We start from the raw sequence: 17,124 nt of genomic DNA, 5'->3' as shown, positions 1-17,124 counted from the left end.
AACAAATCTTTACAATATAACTCAAGGTGTAAACTAACTACAACGTTGTACTATAACTGACAGTTTGTATAACAAATCTTTACAATATAACTCAAGGTGTAAACTAACTACAACGTTGTACTATAACTGATAGTTTGCATAACAAATCTTTACAATATAACTCAAGGTGTAAACTAACTACAACGTTGTACAATAACTGATAGTTTGTGTAATAACAATCCGCGCTCCAATCAAGGTGTAATCAAGGTGTAAACTAACTACAACGTTGTACTATAACTGATAGTTTTTATAATAACAATCCGCGCTCCAATCAAGGTGTAATCAAGGTGTAAACTAACTACAACGTTGGACTATAACTGATAGTTTGTATAATAACAATCCGCGCTCCATGTGGTTAAACGCGTCACGTGACGAAACTATTTCGTACAATATTCGTGATGATTTTGATCACATGATGAGAACATTATAAAACCCGCGTAATAGTTACAATGATTATAAATAAACACAGATCGATAATCGAGGGATAATTTTCTTACCTGGGTCTGATTAATCGTTCCCACCTTTATCTTCACACCTGACCGTCACGAGCACGAACCTCCACGTAGCTTCCCACGCCCTTTGGGGGAGACGTTGTGACGTCATGACGTCACGGACAGGAGGTCACGTGGTCACGTGTTTGCGCTCGTTCCAGTCCTCTGGATAAGTTACATTTTAGATCACGGAGTCTTTCGCATTATTTTATTAAGCCGGCTGTCTGGTTGGTTCGCCCTATCTCCCAAGGGTGAGGAATCACATAAAAATTTCTAGTACCTGGATTCGAATCCTGACCTTCACCAAAATCTTCGGGCTGACTGACTGACTGACTGACTGACTGACTGACGCCATCGCATCAGCTCCCCCGCACTTCATTCCAGGTGAGCTAAAGAATGGGGGTGCCAATTGTAGAAACAACCCGCATAACAGTAATTTAATAATTCCTCTTTGCTGAACGAGGGCGACACTTAATAAAGAAACAAAAAAATTACAAAAAGGTTCCGATAAATTGTGAATAAAAAAGGGAAATGATAAACCAAATGAAGAAGAGGGGAAAATAAATATTTAAACAAGAAGACGTCATGCGGAGCACGATACTTGCAAAATACGCCCCCCCCTCTCCCCAAGAAAAAAAATTCCATTGATACAGAAAATTGTCCATTTCATCAAGATTAAAATTGACAATCTTGATCAAAGCTCGGGTCAATAGGAAGAAAATTGACGATTTTTCAGATGAAAATGATGATTTTGGAAGGTTGACCTTGATTTGACCTTTGACCCTTTGACCTCAAAAAGTTGGTTTCCCTATTTAGTGACTCAGTGTGCAAATGCTGTTCAATTTTCATGTCAATCGGATGAAAATTGACGGGTTTTTTTCAGATAAAAAGTGATGATTTTGGGAGTTTGACCTTGAGTTGACCTTTGACCTTTTGACCTAAAAATAGTATCTTTCCCAATTTAGTGACTTGATATACAAATGCTGTTCAATTTTCAAGTCAATCGGTTGAGAATTGATGGCTTTTTAGATGAAAATTGATGATTTTTAAAATTTGACCTTGAGTTGACCTTTGACCTTTTGACCTCAAAAATAGTATGTTTCCCAATTTATTGACTCGATATGCAAATGCTGTTCAATTTTCAAGTCAATCGGTTGAGAATTCACGGCTTTTTAGATGAAAATTGATGATGTAAAAAATGTGACCTTGAGTTGACCTTTGACCTTTTGCCCTAAAAAATAGTTCATTTCCCAATTTAGTGACTTGATATACAAATGCTATTAAATTTTCAAGTCAATCGGATTTAAAATGGCGATTTTAGAAATTTGACCTCCAGATGACCTTTGACCTTTGACCTCAAAATCAATAGGGTGCTCAATTGGGACGAATTATACAACTTGGTGAAGTTTCGTGACGATCGGTTTAGAATTGTGACCTGCAGGCCGGTGACAAACAGACAAACAGACAGACAAACAGACAGAACCACAAACGGAACCGACCAATATACTTGAAAAATCTTCGATTTTGCAAGTAATAAAAACTATTTAAACTGGATGGTGAGAAGAGAATGATGAAAGAGAGGGAGGAAACGAACAATGAATGAGAAGGGGGGAAGAATGAATGGGGAGAAGGAAACCAGAAATGAATGAGGACAATTGGAGAAGGAGGAACACTGAGGATGAAGAGTGAAGAGTTCATGGACCCCTCAATGGACTATGGACCATGAGGATGAAGAAGAATCAACGATGTACGACAACCAGCACAGACGAGGAAAAGGAGGTTACCTTCCAAAAGATCTTCACATGAGGGTCGGTCCACCCACGTAATGTCTTGGAGGGTTTGAATCCCGTCGCACCCACACCCCAGGTCCCAGGTGATGTGGTTCATGGAATTATTATGAAAACAGGTACGTGGTGCTGAACCACAAACATGGATGTTGGATTGTTGGGGTTGAACCGGTGGAACAGGTAAGTAGGGATTCCGCACGAACCCAACATTTCGACATTGTTTGTTCCCGCGGTTATAAAATGACATTTTAACCCCAATAGTGAATTCTTCCACCCAAGTTATTATTTTAACCCCAATAGTGAATTCTTCCACCCAAGTTATTATTTTCACCCCAAAGTGAATTCTTCCACCCAAGTTATCATCATTTTCACCCCAATAGTGAATTCTTCCATCCAAGTTATCATTTTCACCCCAACGGTGAATTCTTCCACCCAAGTTATCATTTTCAACCCAATAGTGAATTCTTCCACCCAAGTTATCATTTTCAACCCATGGTGAATTATTCCACCCAAGTTATCATTTTCACCCCATGGTGAATTCTTCCACCCAAGTTATCATCATTTTCACCCCAATAGTGAATTCTTCCACCCAAGTTATCATTTTCACCCCATGGTGAATTCTTCCACCCAAGTTATCATTTTCACCCCATGGTGAATTCTTCCACCCAAGTTAGTATTTTCACCCCATGGTGAATTCTTCCACCCAAGTTATCATTTTCACCCCAATGGTGAATTCTTCCACCCAAGTTATCATTTTCACCCCAATGGTGAATTCTTCCACCCAAGTTATCATTTTCAACCCATGGTGAATTATTCCACCCAAGTTATCATCATTTTCACCCCAATAGTGAATTCTTCCATCCAAGTTATCATTTTCACCCCAACGGTGAATTCTTCCACCCAAGTTATTATTTTCACCCCAAAGTGAATTCTTCCACCCAAGTTATCATCATTTTCACCCCAATAGTGAATTCTTCCATCCAAGTTATCATTTTCACCCCAACGGTGAATTCTTCCACCCAAGTTATCATTTTCAACCCAATAGTGAATTCTTCCACCCAAGTTATCATTTTCAACCCATGGTGAATTATTCCACCCAAGTTATCATTTTCACCCCATGGTGAATTCTTCCACCCAAGTTATCATCATTTTCACCCCAATAGTGAATTCTTCCACCCAAGTTATCATTTTCACCCCATGGTGAATTCTTCCACCCAAGTTATCATTTTCACCCCATGGTGAATTCTTCCACCCAAGTTAGTATTTTCACCCCATGGTGAATTCTTCCACCCAAGTTATCATTTTCACCCCAATGGTGAATTCTTCCACCCAAGTTATCATTTTCACCCCAATGGTGAATTCTTCCACCCAAGTTATCATTTTCAACCCATGGTGAATTATTCCACCCAAGTTATCATCATTTTCACCCCAATAGTGAATTCTTCCATCCAAGTTATCATTTTCACCCCAACGGTGAATTCTTCCACCCAAGTTATAATTTTCACCCCAAAGTGAATTCTTCCACACAAGTTATCATTTTCACCCAATGGTGAATTCTTCCACCCAAGTTATCATTTTCACCCCATGGTGAAATCTCCCACCCAAGTTAGTATTTTCACCCCATGGTGAATTCTTCCACCCAAGTTATCATTTTCACCACAATGGTGAATTCTTCCACCCAAGTTATCATTTTCACCCCAATGGTGAATTCTTCCACCCAAGTTATCATTTTCACCCCATGGTGAATTCTTCCACCCAAGTTAGTATTTTCACCCCATGGTGAATTCTTCTACCCAAGTTAGTATTTTCACCCCATGGTGAATTCTTCCACCAAAGTTATCATTTTCACCCCAATGGTGAATTCTTCCACCCAAGTTATCATTTTCACCCCAATGGTGAATTCTTCCACCCAAGTTATTATTTTAACCCCAATAGTGAATTCTTCCACCCAAGTTATTATTTTCACCCCAAAGTGAATTCTTCCACCCAAGTTATCATCATTTACACCCCAATAGTGAATTCTTCCATCCAAGTTATCATTTTCACCCCAACGGTGAATTCTTCCACCCAAGTTACCATTTTCAACCCAATAGTGAATTCTTCCACCCAAGTTATCATTTTCAACCCATGGTGAATTATTCCACCCAAGTTATCATTTTCACCCCATGGTGAATTCTTCCACCCAAGTTATCATCATTTTCACCCCAATAGTGAATTCTTCCACCCAAGTTATCATTTTCACCCCATGGTGAATTCTTCCACCCAAGTTATCATTTTCACCCCATGGTGAATTCTTCCACCCAAGTTAGTATTTTCACCCCATGGTGAATTCTTCCACCCAAGTTATCATTTTCACCCCAATGGTGAATTCTTCCACCCAAGTTATCATTTTCACCCCAATGGTGAATTCTTCCACCCAAGCTATCATTTTCAACCCATGGTGAATTATTCCACCCAAGTTATCATCATTTTCACCCCAATAGTGAATTCTTCCATCCAAGTTATCATTTTCACCCCAACGGTGAATTCTTCCACCCAAGTTATAATTTTCACCCCAAAGTGAATTCTTCCACCCAAGTTATCATTTTCACCCAATGGTGAATTCTTCCACCCAAGTTATCATTTTCACCCCATGGTGAATTCTCCCACCCAAGTTAGTATTTTCACCCCATGGTGAATTCTTCCACCCAAGTTATCATTTTCACCACAATGGTGAATTCTTCCACCCAAGTTATCATTTTCACCCCAATGGTGAATTCTTCCACCCAAGTTATAATTTTCACCCCATGGTGAATTCTTCCACCCAAGTTAGTATTTTCACCCCATGGTGAATTCTTCCACCCAAGTTAGTATTTTCACCCCATGGTGAATTCTTCCACCAAAGTTATCATTTTCACCGCAATGGTGAATTCTTCCACCCAAGTTATCATTTTCACCCCAATGGTGAATTCTTCCACCCAAGTTATCATTTTCACGCCATGGTGAATTCTTCCACCTAAGTTATCATTTTCACCACATGGTGAATTCTTCCACCCAAGTTATCATTTTCACCCCATGGTGAATTCTTCCACCAAAGTTATCATCATTTTCACCCCAATGGTGAATTCTTCCACCCAAGTTATCATTTTCACCCCAATGGTGAAGTCTTCCACCCAAGTTATCATTTTCAACCCATGGTGAATTCTTCCACCCAAGTTATCATTTTCACCCCATGGTGACTTCTTCCACCAAAGTTATCATCATTTTCACCCCAATGGTGAATTCTTCCACCCAAGTTATCATTTTCACCCCATGGTGAATTCTTCCACCCAAGTTATTATTTTCACCCCAATGGTGAAATCTTCCACCCAAGTTATCATTTTCCCCACATGGTGAATTCTTCCACCCAAGTTATCATTTTCACCCCATGGTGAATTCTTCCACCCAAGTTATCATTTTCACCCCATGGTGAATTCTTCCACCCAATTTATCATTTTCACCCCAATGGTGAATTCTTCCACCCTAGTTATCATTTTCACTCCAATGGTGAATTCTTCCACCCAAGTTATTATTTTCACCCCAATGGTGAATTCTTCCACCCAAGATATTATTTTCACCCCAATGGTGAATTCTTCCACCCAAGTTATCATTTTCACCCCAATGGTGAATTCTTCCACCCAAGTTATCATTTTCACCCCAATGGTGAATTCTTCCACCCTAGTTATTATTTTCACCCCAATGGTGAATTCTTCCACCCAAGTTATCATTTTCACTCCAATGGTGAATTCTTCCACCCAAGTTATTATTTTCCACCCAATGGTGAATTCTTCCACCCAAGATATTATTTTCACCCCAATGGTGAATTCTTCCACCCAAGTTATCATTTTCACCCCAATGGTGAATTCTTCCACCCAAGTTATCATTTTCACTCCAATGGTGAATTCTTCCACCCAAGTTATTATTTTCACCCCAATGGTGAATTCTTCCACCCAAGTTATTATTTTCACCCCAATGGTGAATTCTTCCACCCAAGTTATCATTTTCACCCCAATGGTGAATTCTTCCACCCAAGTTATTATTTTCACCCCAATGGTGAATTCTTCCACCCAAGTTATTATTTTCACCCCAATGGTGAATTCTTCCACCCAAGTTATCATTTTCACCCCAATGGTGAATTCTTCCACCCAAGTTATCATTTTCACCCCAATGGTGAATTCTTCCACCCTAGTTATCATTTTCACTCCAATGGTGAATTCTTCCACCCAAGTTATTATTTTCACCCCAATGGTGAATTCTTCCACCCAAGTTATTATTTTCACCCCAATGGTGAATTCTTCCACCCAAGTTATCATTTTCACCCCAATGGTGAATTCTTCCACCCAAGTTATCATTTTCACCCCATGGTGAATTCTTCCACCCAAGTTATCATTTTCACCCCAATGGTGAATTCTTCCACCCAAGTTATCATTTTCACTCCAATGGTGAATTCTTCCACCCAAGTTATCATTTTCACCCCATGGTGAATTCTTCCACCCTAGTTATCATTTTCACTCCAATGGTGAATTCTTCCACCCAAGTTATTATTTTCACCCCAATGGTGAATTCTTCCACCCAAGTTATTATTTTCACCCCAATGGTGAATTCTTCCACCCAAGTTATCATTTTCACCCCAATGGTGAATTCTTCCACCCAAGTTATCATTTTCACCCCATGGTGAATTCTTCCACCCAAGTTATCATTTTCACCCCAATGGTGAATTCTTCCACCCAAGTTATCATTTTCACTCCAATGGTGAATTCTTCCACCCAAGTTATTATTTTCACCCCAATGGTGAATTCTTCCACCCAAGTTATCATTTTCACCCCATGGTGACTTCTTCCACCAAAGTTATCATCATTTTCACCCCAATGGTGAATTCTTCCGCCCAAGTTATCATTTTCACCCCATGGTGAATTCTTCCACCCAAGTTATTATTTTCACCCCAATGGTGAATTCTTCCACCCAAGTTATCATTTTCCCCACATGGTGAATTCTTCCACCCAAGTTATCATTTTCAACCCATGGTGAATTCTTCCACCCAAGTTATTATTTTCACTCCAATGGTGAATTCTTCCACCCAAGTTATCATTTTCACCCCATGGTGAATTCTTCCACCCAAGTTATTATTTTCACTCCAATGATGAATTCTTCCACCCAAGTTATCATTTTCACCCCATGGTGAATTCTTCCACCCAAGTTATTATTTTCACCCCAATGGTGAATTCTTCCACCCAAGTTATCATTTTCACCCCATGGTGAATTCTTCCACCCAAGTTATTATTTTCACCCCATGGTGAATTCTTCCACCCAAGTTATCATTTTCACCCCATGGTGAATTCTTCCACCCAAGTTATTATTTTCACCCCATGGTGAATTCTTCCACCCAAGTTATTATTTTCACTCCAATGGTGAATTCTTCCACCCAAGTTATCATTTTCACCCCATGGTGAATTCTTCCACCCAAGTTATTATTTTCACCCCATGGTGAATTCTTCCACCCAAGTTATTATTTTCACCCCAATGGTGAATTCTTCCACCCAAGTTATCATTTTCACCCCATGGTGAATTCTTCCACCCAAGTTATTATTTGCACCCCAATGGTGAATTCTTCCACCCAAGTTATTATTTTCACCCCAATGGTGAATTCTTCCACCCAAGTTATTATTTTCACCCCAATGGTGAATTCTTCCACTCAAGTTATTATTTTCACCCCATGGTGAATTCTTCCACCCAAGTTATCATTTTCACCCCATGGTGAATTCTTCCACCCAAGTTATCATTTTCACCCCATGGTGAATTCTTCCACCCAAGTTATCATTTTCACCCCATGGTGAATTCTTCCACCCAAGTTATTATTTTCACCCCAATGGTGAATTCTTCCACCCAAGTTAGTATTTTCACCCCATGGTGAATTCTTCCACACAAGTTATCATTTTCACCCCATGGTGAATTCTTCCACCCAAGTTATCATTTTCACCCCATGGTGAATTCTTCCACCCAAGTTATCATTTTCACCCCATGGTGAATTCTTCCACCCAAGTTATCATTTTCACCCCAATGGTGAATTCTTCCACCCTAGTTATCATTTTCACTCCAATGGTGAATTCTTCCACCCAAGTTATTATTTTCACCCCAATGGTGAATTCTTCCACCCATGTTATTATTTTCACCCCAATGGTGAATTCTTCCAGCAAGTTATCATTTTCACCCCAATGGTGAATTCTTCCACCCAAGTTAATATTTTCACCCCAATGGTGAATTCTTCCACCCAAGTTATCATCATTTTCACCCCAATGGTGAATTCTTCCACTCAAGTTATCATTTTCACCCCATGGTGAATTCTTCCACCCTAGTTATCATTTTCACTCCAATGGTGAATTCTTCCACCCAAGTTATTATTTTCAACTCATGGTGAATTCTTCCACCCAAGTTATCATTTTCACTCCAATAGTGAATTCTTCCACCCAAGTTATCATTTTCACCCCAATGGTGAATTCTTCCACCCTAGTTATCATTTTCACTCCAATGGTGAATTCTTCCACCCAAGTTATTATTTTCACCCCAATGGTGAATTCTTCCACCCAAGTTATTATTTTCACCCCAATGGTGAATTCTTCCACCCAAGTTATCATTTTCACTCCAATAGTGAATTCTTCCACCCAAGTTATCATTTTCACCCCAATGGTGAATTCTTCCACCCTAGTTATCATTTTCACTCCAATGGTGAATTCTTCCACCCAAGTTATTATTTTCACCCCAATGGTGAATTCTTCCACCCAAGTTATCATTTTCACTCCAATAGTGAATTCTTCCACCCAAGTTATCATTTTCACCCCAATGGTGAATTCTTCCACCATAGTTATCATTTTCACTCCAATGGTGAATTCTTCCACCCAAGTTATTATTTTCACCCCAATGGTGAATTCTTCCACCCAAGTTATCATTTTCACTCCAATAGTGAATTCTTCCACCCAAGTTATTATTTTCACCCCAATGGTGAATTCTTCCACCCAAGTTATCATTTTCACCCCATGGTGAATTCTTCCACCAAGTTATCATTTTCACCCCAATGGTGAATTCTTCCACCCAAGTTATCATTTTCACTCCAATGGTGAATTCTTCCACCCAAGTTAGTATTTTCACCCCATGGTGAATTCTTCCACCCAAGTTATTATTTTCACCCCAATGGTGAATTCTTCCACCCAAGTTATTATTTTCACCCCAATGGTGAATTCTTCCACCAAGGTATCATTTTCACCCCAATGGTGAATTCTTCCACCCAAGTTATCATTTTCACCAAAATGGTGAATTCTTCCACCCAAGTTATCATTTTCACCCCATGGTGAATTCTTCCACCCAAGTTATCATTTTCACCCCAATGGTGAATTCTTCCACCCAAGTTATCATTTTCACTCCATGGTGAATTCTTCCACCCAAGTTATCATTTTCACCCCATGGTGAATTCTTCCACCCAAGTTATCATTTTCACCCCAATGGTGAATTCTTCCACCCAAGTTATCATTTTCACCAAAATGGTGAATTTTTCCACCCAAGTTATCATTTTCACCTCAATGGTGAATTCTTCCACCAAGCTATCATTTTCACCCCAATGGTGAATTCTTCCACCCAAGTTATCATTTTCACCAAAATGGTGAATTCTTCCACCCAAGTTACCATTTTCACCCCAATGGTGAATTCTTCCACCCAAGTTATCATTTTCACCCCAATCGTGAATTCTTCCACCCAAGTTAATATTTTCACCCCAATGGTGAATTCTTCCACCCAAGTTATTATTTTCACCCCAATGGTGAATTCTTCCACCCAAGTTATCATTTTCACCCCAATGGTGAATTCTTCCACCCAAGTTATCATTTTCACCCCAATCGTGAATTCTTCCACCCAAGTTAATATTTTCACCCCAATGGTGAATTCTTCCACCCAAGTTATTATTTTCACCCCAATGGTGAATTCTTCCACCCAAGTTATCATTTTCACCCCAATGGTGAATTCTTCCACCCAAGTTATCATTTTCATCCCAATCGTGAATTCTTCCACCCAAGTTAATATTTTCACCCCAATGGTGAATTCTTCCACCCAAGTTAATATTTTCACCCCAATAGTGAATTCTTCCATCCAAGTTATCATTTTCACCCCAACGGTGAATTCTTCCACCCAAGTTATAATTTTCACCCCATGGTGAATTCTTCCACGCAAGTTATCATTTTCACCCCATGGTGAATTCTTCCACCCAAGATATCATTTTCAACCCATGGTGAATTATTCCACCCAAGTTATCATTTTCACCCCATGGTGAATTCTTTCACCCAAGTTATCATCATTTTCACCCCAATAGTGAATTCTTCCATCCAAGTTATCATTTTCACCCCAACGGTGAATTCTTCCACCCAAGTTATCATTTTCAACCCAATAGTGAATTCTTCCACCCAAGTTATCATTTTCAACCCATGGTGAATTATTCCACCCAAGTTATCATTTTCACCCCAAGGTGAATTCTTCCACCCAAGTTATCATCATTTTCACCCCAATAGTGAATTCTTCCACCCAAGTTATCATTTTCACCCCATGGTGAATTCTTCCACCCAAGTTATCATTTTCACCCCAATCGTGAATTCTTCCACCCAAGTTAATATTTTCACCCCAATGGTGAATTCTTCCACCCAAGTTACCATTTTCACCCCAATGGTGAATTCTTCCACCCAAGTTATCATTTTCACCCCAATCGTGAATTCTTCCACCCAAGTTAATATTTTCACCCCAATGGTGAATTCTTCCACCCAAGTTATTATTTTCACCCCAATGGTGAATTCTTCCACCCAAGTTATCATTTTCACCCCAATGGTGAATTCTTCCACCCAAGTTATCATTTTCACCCCAATCGTGAATTCTTCCACCCAAGTTAATATTTTCACCCCAATGGTGAATTCTTCCACCCAAGTTATTATTTTCACCCCAATGGTGAATTCTTCCACCCAAGTTATCATTTTCACCCCAATGGTGAATTCTTCCACCCAAGTTATCATTTTCATCCCAATCGTGAATGCTTCCACCCAAGTTAATATTTTCACCCCAATGGTGAATTCTTCCACCCAAGTTAATATTTTCACCCCAATAGTGAATTCTTCCATCCAAGTTATCATTTTCACCCCAACGGTGAATTCTTCCACCCAAGTTATAATTTTCACCCCATGGTGAATTCTTCCACGCAAGTTATCATTTTCACCCCATGGTGAATTCTTCCACCCAAGATATCATTTTCAACCCATGGTGAATTATTCCACCCAAGTTATCATTTTCACCCCATGGTGAATTCTTTCACCCAAGTTATCATCATTTTCACCCCAATAGTGAATTCTTCCATCCAAGTTATCATTTTCACCCCAACGGTGAATTCTTCCACCCAAGTTATCATTTTCAACCCAATAGTGAATTCTTCCACCCAAGTTATCATTTTCAACCCATGGTGAATTATTCCACCCAAGTTATCATTTTCACCCCAAGGTGAATTCTTCCACCCAAGTTATCATCATTTTCACCCCAATAGTGAATTCTTCCACCCAAGTTATCATTTTCACCCCATGGTGAATTCTTCCACCCAAGTTATCATTTTCACCCCATGGTGAATTCTTCCACCCATGTTAGTATTTTCACCCCATGGTGAATTCTTCCACCCAAGTTATCATTTTCACCCCAATGGTGAATTCTTCCACCCAAGTTATCATTTTCACCCCAATGGTGAATTCTTCCACCCAAGTTATCATTTTCAACCCATGGTGAATTATTCCACCCAAGTTATCATCATTTTCACCCCAATAGTGAATTCTTCCATCCAAGTTATCATTTTCACCCCAACGGTGAATTCTTCCACCCAAGTTATAATTTTCACCCCAAAGTGAATTCTTCCACCCAAGTTATCATTTTCACCCAATGGTGAATTCTTCCACCCAAGTTATCATTTTCACCCCATGGTGAATTCTTCCACCCAAGTTAGTATTTTCACCCCATGGTGAATTCTTCCACCCAAGTTATCATTTTCACCACAATGGTGAATTCTTCCACCCAAGTTATCATTTTCACCCCAATGGTGAATTCTTCCACCCAAGTTATCATTTTCACCCCATGGTGAATTCTTCCACCAAAGTTAGTATTTTCACCCCATGGTGAATTCTTCCACCCAAGTTAGTATTTTCACCCCATGGTGAATTCTTCCACCAAAGTTATCATTTTCACCCCAATGGTGAATTCTTCCACCCAAGTTATCATTTTCACGCCAATGGTGAATTCTTCCACCCAAGTTATCATTTTCACCCCATGGTGAATTCTTCCACCTAAGTTATCATTTTCACCACATGGTGAATTCTTCCACCCAAGTTATCATTTTCACCCCATGGTGAATTCTTCCACCAAAGTTATCATCATTTTCACCCCAATGGTGAATTCTTCCACCCAAGTTATCATTTTCACCCCAATGGTGAAGTCTTCCACCCAAGTTATCATTTTCAACCCATGGTGAATTCTTCCACCCAAGTTATCATTTTCACCCCCAATGGTGAATTCTTCAACCCAAGTTATCATTTTCACCCCATGGTGACTTCTTCCACCAACGTTATCATCATTTTCACCCCAATGGTGAATTCATCCACCCAAGTTATCATTTTCACCCCATGGTGAATTCTTCCACCCAAGTTATTATTTTCACCCCAATGGTGAAATCTTCCACCCAAGTTATCATTTTCCCCACATGGTGAATTCTTCCACCCAAGTTATTATTTTCACCCCAATGGTGAATTCTTCCACCCAAGTTATTATTTTCACCCCATGGTGAATTCTTCCACCCAAGTTATTATTTTCACCCCATGGTGAATTCTTCCACCCAAGTTATCATTTTCACCCCATGGTGAATTCTTCCACCCAAGTTATTATTTTCACCCCAATGGTGAAATCTTCCACCCAAGTTATCATTTTCCCCACATGGTGAATTCTTCCACCCAAGTTATCATTTTCACCCCAATGGTGAATTCTTCCACCCAAGTTATCATTTTCACCCCATGGTGAATTCTTCCACCCAAGTTATCATTTTCACCCCAATGGTGAATTCTTCCACCCTTGTTATCATTTTCACTCCAATGGTGAATTCTTCCACCCAAGTTATTATTTTCACCCCAATGGTGAATTCTTCCACCCAAGTTATCATTTTCACCCCATGGTGACTTCTTCCACCAAAGTTATCATCATTTTCACCCCAATGGTGAATTCTTCCGCCCAAGTTATCATTTTCACCCCATGGTGAATTCTTCCACCCAAGTTATTATTTTCACCCCAATGGTGAATTCTTCCACCCAAGTTATCATTTTCCCCACATGGTGAATTCTTCCACCCAAGTTATCATTTTCAACCCATGGTGAATTCTTCCACCCAAGTTATTATTTTCACTCCAATGGTGAATTCTTCCACCCAAGTTATCATTTTCACCCCATGGTGAATTCTTCCACCCAAGTTATTATTATCACTCCAATGGTGAATTCTTCCACCCAAGTTATCATTTTCACCCCATGGTGAATTCTTCCACCCAAGTTATTATTTTCACCCCAATGGTGAATTCTTCCACCCAAGTTATCATTTTCACCCCATGGTGAATTCTTCCACCCAAGTTATTATTTTCACCCCATGGTGAATTCTTCCACCCAAGTTATCATTTTCACCCCATGGTGAATTCTTCCACCCAAGTTATTATTTTCACCCCATGGTGAATTCTTCCACCCAAGTTATTATTTTCACTCCAATGGTGAATTCTTCCACCCAAGTTATCATTTTCACCCCATGGTGAATTCTTCCACACAAGTTATTATTTTCACCCCATGGTGAATTCTTCCACCCAAGTTATTATTTTCACCCCAATGGTGAATTCTTCCACCCAAGTTATCATTTTCACCCCATGGTGAATTCTTCCACCCAAGTTATTATTTGCACCCCAATGGTGAATTCTTCCACCCAAGTTATTATTTTCACCCCAATGGTGAATTCTTCCACCCAAGTTATTATTTTCACCCCAATGGTGAATTCTTCCACTCAAGTTATTATTTTCACCCCATGGTGAATTCTTCCACCCAAGTTATCATTTTCACCCCATGGTGAATTCTTCCACCCAAGTTATCATTTTCACCCCATGGTGAATTCTTCCACCCAAGTTATCATTTTCACCCCATGGTGAATTCTTCCACCCAAGTTATTATTTTCACCCCAATGGTGAATTCTTCCACCCAAGTTAGTATTTTCACCCCATGGTGAATTCTTCCACACAAGTTATCATTTTCACCCCATGGTGAATTCTTCCACCCAAGTTATCATTTTCACCCCATGGTGAATTCTTCCACCCAAGTTATCATTTTCACCCCAATGGTGAATTCTTCCACCCTAGTTATCATTTTCACTCCAATGGTGAATTCTTCCACCCAAGTTATTATTTTCACCCCAATGGTGAATTCTTCCACCCAAGTTATCATTTTCACCCCAATGGTGAATTCTTCCACCCTAGTTATCATTTTCACCCCAATGGTGAATTCTTCCACCCAAGTTAGTATTTTCACCCCATGGTGAATTCTTCCACACAAGTTATCATTTTCACCCCATGGTGAATTCTTCCACCCAAGTTATCATTTTCACCCCACGGTGAATTCTTCCACCCAAGTTATCATTTTCACCCCATGGTGAATTCTTCCACCCAAGTTATCATTTTCACCCCAATGGTGAATTCTTCCACCCTAGTTATCATTTTCACTCCAATGGTGAATTCTTCCACCCAAGTTATTATTTTCACCCCAATGGTGAATTCTTCCACCCAAGTTATTATTTTCACCCCAATGGTGAATTCTTCCAGCAAGTTATCATTTTCACCCCAATGGTGAATTCTTCCACCCAAGTTAATATTTTCACCCCAATGGTGAATTCTTCCACCCAAGTTATCATCATTTTCACCCCAATGGTGAATTCTTCCACTCAAGTTATCATTTTCACCCCATGGTGAATTCTTCCACCCTAGTTATCATTTTCACTCCAATGGTGAATTCTTCCACCCAAGTTATTATTTTCAACTCATGGTGAATTCTTCCACCCAAGTTATCATTTTCACTCCAATAGTGAATTCTTCCACCCAAGTTATCATTTTCACCCCAATGGTGAATTCTTCCACCCTAGTTATCATTTTCACTCCAATGGTGAATTCTTCCACCCAAGTTATTATTTTCACCCCAATGGTGAATTCTTCCACCCAAGTTATTATTTTCACCCCAATGGTGAATTCTTCCACCCAAGTTATCATTTTCACTCCAATAGTGAATTCTTCCACCCAAGTTATCATTTTCACCCCAATGGTGAATTCTTCCACCCTAGTTATCATTTTCACTCCAATGGTGAATTCTTCCACCCAAGTTATTATTTTCACCCCAATGGTGAATTCTTCCACCCAAGTTATCATTTTCACTCCAATAGTGAATTCTTCCACCCAAGTTATCATTTTCACCCCAATGGTGAATTCTTCCACCATAGTTATCATTTTCACTCCAATGGTGAATTCTTCCACCCAAGTTATTATTTTCACCCCAATGGTGAATTCTTCCACCCAAGTTATCATTTTCACTCCAATAGTGAATTCTTCCACCCAAGTTATTATTTTCACCCCAATGGTGAATTCTTCCACCCAAGTTATCATTTTCACCCCATGGTGAATTCTTCCACCAAGTTATCATTTTCACCCCAATGGTGAATTCTTCCACCCAAGTTATCATTTTCACTCCAATGGTGAATTCTTCCACCCAAGTTAGTATTTTCACCCCATGGTGAATTCTTCCACCCAAGTTATTATTTTCACCCCAATGGTGAATTCTTCCACCCAAGTTATTATTTTCACCCCAATGGTGAATTCTTCCACCAAGGTATCATTTTCACCCCAATGGTGAATTCTTCCACCCAAGTTATCATTTTCACCAAAATGGTGAATTCTTCCACCCAAGTTATCATTTTCACCCCATGGTGAATTCTTCCACCCAAGTTATCATTTTCACCCCAATGGTGAATTCTTCCACCCAAGTTATCATTTTCACTCCATGGTGAATTCTTCCACCCAAGTTATCATTTTCACCCCATGGTGAATTCTTCCACCCAAGTTATCATTTTCACCCCAATGGTGAATTCTTCCACCCAAGTTATCATTTTCACCAAAATGGTGAATTTTTCCACCCAAGTTATCATTTTCACCTCAATGGTGAATTCTTCCACCAAGCTATCATTTTCACCCCAATGGTGAATTCTTCCACCCAAGTTATCATTTTCACCAAAATGGTGAATTCTTCCACCCAAGTTACCATTTTCACCCCAATTGTGAATTCTTCCACCCAAGTTATCATTTTCACCCCAATCGTGAATTCTTCCACCCAAGTTAATATTTTCACCCCAATGGTGAATTCTTCCACCCAAGTTATTATTTTCACCCCAATGGTGAATTCTTCCACCCAAGTTATCATTTTCACCCCAATGGTGAATTCTTCCACCCAAGTTATCATTTTCACCCCAATCGTGAATTCTTCCACCCAAGTTAATATTTTCACCCCAATGGTGAATTCTTCCACCCAAGTTATTATTTTCACCCCAATGGTGAATTCTTCCACCCAAGTTATCATTTTCACCCCAATGGTGAATTCTTCCACCCAAGTTATCATTTTCATCCCAATCGTGAATTCTTCCACCCAAGTTAATATTTTCACCCCAATGGTGAA

At 39.6% G+C, this 17,124-nt stretch overlaps 1 protein-coding gene across 3 annotated transcripts in view; it reads right to left on the bottom strand.

The window, feature by feature from the left end:
- The window catches only part of LOC137418920 (receptor-interacting serine/threonine-protein kinase 2), a 176,850-nt gene that overhangs the window by 114,187 nt on the left and 45,539 nt on the right, over positions 1-17,124 (bottom strand). The window contains exon 1 of one of the 3 annotated variants that reach the window (XM_078770799.1): positions 537-621. The exons of 1 other annotated variant lie outside the window; for it this stretch is intronic. The gene's annotated coding sequence lies outside the window, so the exon portion shown is untranslated. Of the gene's footprint in view, positions 1-536; positions 622-17,124 lie in introns of those variants that run through there. One more of the 3 variants, XM_078770800.1, reaches the window with a different exon arrangement.

The sequence above is a fragment of the Myxine glutinosa genome, chromosome 1 (genome assembly GCF_964187855.1).
Source record: "Myxine glutinosa chromosome 1, kmMyxGlut1.1, whole genome shotgun sequence".
NCBI classification, from domain to species: domain Eukaryota; kingdom Metazoa; phylum Chordata; class Myxini; order Myxiniformes; family Myxinidae; genus Myxine; species Myxine glutinosa.
The sequence above is the reverse complement of the archived record's forward strand: the minus strand, read 5'-3'. Positions and strand labels throughout refer to the sequence as shown.